The sequence below is a fragment of the Notamacropus eugenii genome, chromosome Y (assembly GCF_028372415.1).
Source record: "Notamacropus eugenii isolate mMacEug1 chromosome Y, mMacEug1.pri_v2, whole genome shotgun sequence".
NCBI lineage: Eukaryota > Metazoa > Chordata > Mammalia > Diprotodontia > Macropodidae > Notamacropus > Notamacropus eugenii.
In genome coordinates this window covers 5329131-5336046 of record NC_092880.1, presented here as the reverse complement: position 1 = coordinate 5336046, position 6916 = coordinate 5329131, and the positions used below count along the sequence as shown (strand labels likewise).

The 6916-nt window shown below is 36.5% G+C and overlaps 1 pseudogene; it reads left to right on the top strand.

Annotated features, from left to right (window-relative positions):
• Positions 1 to 894: 894 nt before the first annotated feature.
• Positions 895 to 2303, top strand: LOC140516806 (actin-related protein 3 pseudogene; annotated as a pseudogene).
• Positions 2304 to 6916: the final 4613 nt, after the last annotated feature.

Genomic DNA, 6916 nt, shown 5'->3' with positions numbered 1-6916 from the left:
CTTATCTTACTTATTTAGGAACCTTAGGGACTAAAAACCTTTGTGTACACTTAACTCCACGCTGTCTTTTGTAAGGTTCCGACCTTTTTTTCCTGACCATGCTAGGCCACAACTGAGATTAACTGTCACCAAACAACAAAACTGGAAGTTTTTACCCTGTGAAAACCGAACGCCTTCCTTTATTTCCCACAATCTCATTTTGTCCTAGTACCGACCCTGGGAGATAGGTGCTATTACTATCTATATTTTACAGATGAGGAAATTGAAGCATATGCACCTTAAATCACTTGCCCAAAGTCACACAGCTAGAAAATGTCAGAGGTTGAATCTGAACTCAGAACTTCCTTACTCCATGGCCATGACTCTATCCACTGACATCATCATATCACAAAATTGGAGCTGAAAGGGACTTTAATGTCATGAAATCTGTCTCCCTCATATTTCAAAGAAAGAGAGTGACTTCAAGATGACTTAAACGATGTAATGGAAGTTATACTAGCAAGAAGTTTCATAGCTGGGATTGGAATCAGATTTCTCCTACATCAAACTCAGTAACAGTTCTGTAGCAAGCCTGGAGTAAGAAAGGAGCATACTGATCCAGCTTTAATGTTAATATTGTAAGAAATGAACAGAACTTCTGTTTCCACAAGAGAATATGAAATGCACTAGAAATCTTTTATTTGTTGGGAAGACTGGGGAGCAGATGAATTATATATTAGAAATCCACAAGGAAGTGGGTGCCTGCTTATTAACATGTCTAAAGTAGCTTCCTCTCTGCCTCCCAGGAGCGCGAGACCAACCTGGCTGTGGATGGTTAGATAGCCCTCGTCGCCAGCTCCCCGTCCTTCCCGCATCCAGCACGGACCCGACGGCGGTGGCAGCTGCAGCAAGAGGAGGAGGAGGAGGAAGATGAAGGGATGGCTGCCGGCCTGTGTGGTGGACTGTGGCACCGGGTGTACAAAACTTGGATATGCTGGAAATACGGAACCACAGTTTATCATTCCCTCATGTATTGCTATCAAGGAATCTGAAAAAGTAAGAGATCAAGCACAAAGGAGGGTGATGAAGGGTGTTGATGATTTAGATTTCTTTATTGGGGATGAAGCAATAGAAAAGCCGACTTATGCAACAAAGTGGCCAATCCGCCATGGTATAGTTGAAGATTGGGACTTGATGGAGAGATTTATGGAACAAGTGGTCTTTAAATACCTAAGGGCAGAACCTGAAGATCATTATTTTCTTTTGACTGAACCTCCTCTAAATACACCAGAAAACAGGGAATATACAGCTGAAATTATGTTTGAATCCTTTAATGTTCCAGGCCTATACATAGCCGTACAGGCTGCCCTTGCTTTAGGTGCATCTTGGACATCAAGACAAGTAGGAGAGTGGACACTGACTGGTACAGTTATAGACAGTGGAGATGGTGTCACTCGTGTCATTCCAGTGGCTGAAGGGTATGATATTGGAAGCTGTATCAAGCACATGCCAATTTCTGGAAGAGATATAACATATTTTATTCAGCAGTTATTGAGAGAATGAGAGGTAGGAATTCCTCCTGAACAGTTCCTGAAAACAACTAAGGCAGTAAAGGAACGTTATAGTTATCTCTGCCTAGATTTAGTCAAAGAATTTAGCAAGTTTGATACGGATGGGTCAAAGTGGATTAAACAGTATTCTGGAATCAGTGCAATCTCAAAAGAAGAATTTTCCATTGACTTTGGTTATGAGCGGTTCCTGGGTCCAGAAATCTTCTTTCACCCAGAGTTTGCTAATCCAGACTTCACACAACCTATCTCAGAGGTAGTAGATGAAGTAAATCAGAATTGTCCCATCGATACCAGACGTCCTTTCTACAAGAATATTGTCCTCTCTGGGAGTTCAACCATGTTCAGGGATTTTGGACGTAGACTCCAAGGGAATTTGAGAACAACTGTTGATGCAAGGCTGAAACTAAGTGAAGAATTAAGTGGTGGCAGACTGAAGTCCAAGCCTGCAAGTCATTACACACCACATGCAGCGATATGTAGTATTGGTTTAGGGGATCAATGCTGGATTCCACACCTGAGTTCTACCAAGTATGCCATACCAAAAAGGATTACGAAGACACTGGACCCAGTATTTGCCTCCACAACCCAGTGTTTGGGGTCATGTCTTAAAATTGACTTCATAGTTATAGCAGTTAGGGAGTTGGGGTAGAGCTCATCTTTCTGATTACCTGTTTTGTCTGTATGGCTCTTATTAAGATAGCAAACTGACTTGACAAGGAAAAGACCAAACATAATTGAAAAGGAATATTTTAATAAATGTATCAACTTAGGAATGTAGAAGAAAGCCAAAATGATTAAAAGTGTTTTACTTTAGACAATATTTGAATATGTGTGTAACAAAAAGAAATGGGTTTTAGTTCTTTCTGTAACTGGATATTTTGTATACTAATGGATTCTCCAAGATTTAATGGAATTTAACGGTATGTAGATAGCTCTATAACGCTTGAATTGTATACTTCCAAGTGTGTACAATGCAAGAGCTTGTTTGTATTTCATACTTTTTTATCCTTTGAGGAAAAAAGGTAAAAAACTGTCGTATTTGAGAAAAAGAGAACAACTGTAAGGCACATTTAAAACAAAAGTCTCATGACACTTGCTTATACACTCATGTTATTCTAGTTATTAAAAATTTCAACCATTCAAAAAAAGTCTGATTGTCTTTGCAAGTGCTTTTTGAAATTAAAGCTAGTATCTTGGATTAATTGATGTCTGGTAGTACTTTCTGAATACTCTCATTTTGTTTCTTGCTTTAACAATAAAGACAAGATTGTTGGACCAGTATTGCAGTTTGTAGTGTCATTTCTGATAAAAAACAAATCTGAATACCAAAATTGGTGTACTAAGCATAACATCATTCTAATAAAGATACAAAATTTCTTTTGATGTTTTTTTGAAGCTCTTCAATATCCTTACAAGCCAAATGATAAATCTTTTCTGAAGACCTCACAATCAACAGTTGAGTTAGCAAGATGAATTTTTTATGTGCTTTGTACAAACAAGTGTGTAATTTTAGAACTAAAATATTAACTGCTTTCATTTTGATAATTGTACCAACATTTGATATGTTCATTTGCATAATAAATTTTCACAGTTCAAATTTTTTCCCCAGTCACCAACAATATCATGCAAGTTAGATTTTCATTGCATTTTTAAATCTCTGGGTCATGCAAAAAAAAAAGAAAAGAAAAGAAAAGAAATTGAAGCTGAACTACCTTTTCTAATGTTTTTTCAAAAGCAATATAATGTCATTTTATGTATATTAGATGTGATTTCTTCTACATTCTATTGAAATTGTGGAAATTGAAATCTTCATAATGTGTGTGGGGTGGGAAAAATTATCTTGAACTCAGTTATACTTGTTATGTACAAAAGACCACACAAGGGAAATATTTTACACAGCTTTTTGTTCTGTGGTATGACTGCATCAGTAAATGTCAATATTTGAACCGTAAAATGTGTTATCCTTGAAAATAATGTATAGCTAGAACACTGAAGTAAATCTATCCAAAAAATGAAGACCAATTTTTTAAAAAAGTTGTAATATGTTTTAGTATAGGTACAGAATTTGGGAGCAAAAACTAGTTTTCATTTGGAATGATTCTGAAATGTGAGAATTTACTAAATGTGTGTGAAACTTCATTCTTTGAGAATGGGAGTAAATGCTAATAGAAGGTATTTCATGGATCCTTTGTAGCAATCATTTTTCAAAGATCGTGTGGTTTAGAAATAAATTGGATAAACAGTGAAAAAAACATATCTAAGGGACAACAACTCTTTAGATAAAATCCACAAATTCAAAGACTGGAGAAGAATTTCATTACTCTTGTTATGTAAATGGTGAAGGGGCCTAAAATATTCTGGGTTTCGCCTCTTTATCAATTAAGGGAATTCCTTTAAAAGAATTCATATCATATCATTCTGTAAAGAAAATGAGAAGTGTGATCCAAGTGAGTGGTAAAACCCTGAAATGCCTAGCCAATGGAAGGGAGGAGGGAAAGTCGAATTGAAAGCAAGCTATATAAACATTGCATTTGTCTGAAGCAAGTGTACCAGTCAGTTAGGAACTACCATTCATTCAGAATGGAATGAACATAGAAATTAATAAAAGCCTTCCTGATTTCACAACTATTATTCTTTGTTTAGAGTTAGTATGTTTCTAATGATATGAAGATTAGATTATTCTCTCAATGTTCGCTGTTAATGTCTAGAGAGAGGTCTACAAATTTGATTGGTAAGACAATATATCTAGAGGAATCCACGGCAACTAAGCAATTCATCCCCTCTTATTTTTGTAGGTGAGGAAACTGAGGACAGCGAAGTAGAGGAGACTTGTCCAAGTTCACCTAGGTGCAGATTACAGGGCCAGAATGTAGACTACCCCCTTCCAAATCCAGTGCTCTTTCTAGTGTACCATTCAGCATCTACAAGATCACTTTAAGCTCTAAGTTTTCTGACATTCTACTGTACTGAACATGAGGCATAGGCACTAACGATGATGATTCAACTTTGACAATGTTAATTGGCAAAGAGTAGAAAAGACTGGATATTTTGCCGATGTGAGAAACAAAAGAAGCAACTCTATTTCCACAGGATCAGGAACTACTCCCAACTTTGCAGGAGTGATAACAGGATGTGAGTCAGAAGTGACTGACTCTAATTGGAGGTATGACGTAGCAGAACCAGGCTTCTGATTAAGTAAAAGATCCGAAGCTTGTACACATGCTTAAGGAGCTGTTTGATATTATACAACATACCCCTCGAGCTTAGAAAGATAATTTAAATGCATGTACGCTACATGATGAGGAAGAGGGAACATATAAAGGAGGAGAACACGAAGTGGATGGGTCAGGAGTTTCCATCTAGCCAATGGAGAGTAGAGAGAAGGGGAATGTGAATCAGAAACAAGAAATAAATAGCCTTGCATTTGTCTGAGCAAATATATTCCTTTAGGGAGTTACCAATTCACAATGAATGTAAAATAAATGTAAAATAAAATAAGCTTCCCTGGCTTCACAATGAGTATTCTTCTTTGTAGAGCAAGAACACTTCTCACACCAAGATGGGGCTTTATTTAAATTGTATGTAATATATGTAAGAGATGAACTGAACTGCTTTTTCTACAAGAAAATATGTAATATACCAGAGGTCTTGAATTTGCTGAGGATGGCAGGAAAACAGACTAGAAAGTGAGTGTTGGGAATATTGATTACACTTCACTCACTCTACAAGGATGTGGGTGCCTGTTTATCAACATATCTAAAGGCAAACAACTCCTTCCTTCTACTTGAGATAAAATCCACACCTTCAAAGGCCAGAGGAGAATTTCATTTCGCTTCCTGCATTAATTAAAACTTAACTTAAACTTAAAACATGCTGGGTTTCATCTCTTATCAATTAAGGGGAATTCTTTTAAAAGAATTTATGATTTGCTGTTCTTTTACTAAGTAAAAGTATAAAGAGAGTAAGAAATATAAGCAAGAGGATAGATCCATATGAGGGTGGGGCTTACCAGTTTTTCAGAGAAGTTACGAACACTGAACTACCCAGTCAATGGGAAGCAGGTAGGAAATTTGAATTGGAAACAGGCCATAAAAAGATTTGCATTCTTCTGAACAAATGAACTCCATTAGAAACTACCTATTCATTCAGGGTAATGAATGTAAAAATGAATAAAACGTCTCCTAACTTCACAATAAATGTTGTCTTTTTTAGAATGAGCATGTTTCTCACATATAAATATACTATGAATATATATTCATTTTCCTTAACCTTTGGGTCTAACTGAGTTAAAAAGAACAAAGATATATGCATGCATGTTTGTATGTATGCATGTTTGTACCTATATACAAATATATGCATATGTGTACATTGCATTTACAGATCACACATACGTATAAGTTATATACAATACATATCCATGTAAAATATTTTAAAATAAAATATGTACATCCTGTTGACCATTACTGAGTTCATTCTAAGAAAGAAAAACGGAATTAGACGGTATGTGCATGTTTATTTCTCTTAAAGCTGGCAGAATATTCATATAAAGATAAACATGGGAGAATCACTGTGAAAAAAAATGAGCCAAAGGACATATAGACAAAGGGAACCTTATAACTTCAGAGTAATTCCCTCTCATCTTTCCCTCTCTTACTCAGGATTCCTGTGTCAGCCAAAATTATAGTCTCCATTTGTGTTATCCATAATACAAGAAAGGAATTTTTTAATTGGGTAGATTGCAAATGTGATAGAATAAGAGAATATTAAGGATTTAATTGAAATTGTAGATCCAGGATGCCTGTATTTCTTGTAGTATTGACATGAATATTTACCTGTCTTTCTGTCTCTATATGTGTGTGTGTGTATCGACATAGATATCTATCTATCCAGTTATCTGATAGCTAGCTAGTTGGATGGAGAGAGAGAAAGACAGAGAGAGAGAGAGAGAGAGAGAGAGAGAGAGAGAGAGAGAGAGAGAGAGAGAGAGAGAGAGAGAGAGAGAGAGAGAATAACATGTATCCGTAAGATACTAAGGTAAGAAAAGTCTCATTATTTAAGATAGTGCCCAGTTTTAGGCATCCTGCCCTGGACAGTCATGAACAGAAGAATGGTCCTGATTAGCTTCATCTGACCTTGTAGTTGCTGACATAGGAATGTACAGTTTGTGGTACATTTTGGGTTTACTCAGAGAGAAAAGCTAAATCCTGTGTGTTTCACCAGAGAATACAAAGCATTATGGTGGGTTAAGCTCTGAGTGGGATATGTCTTCATGTCTTTCCCCTGATTGGCTAATTGTAAAGCCAGTCGCTCACAGTAGCACACCTTAGGACTGCTGATGTGAATGATTTTGGTGGTGTAATTGCACA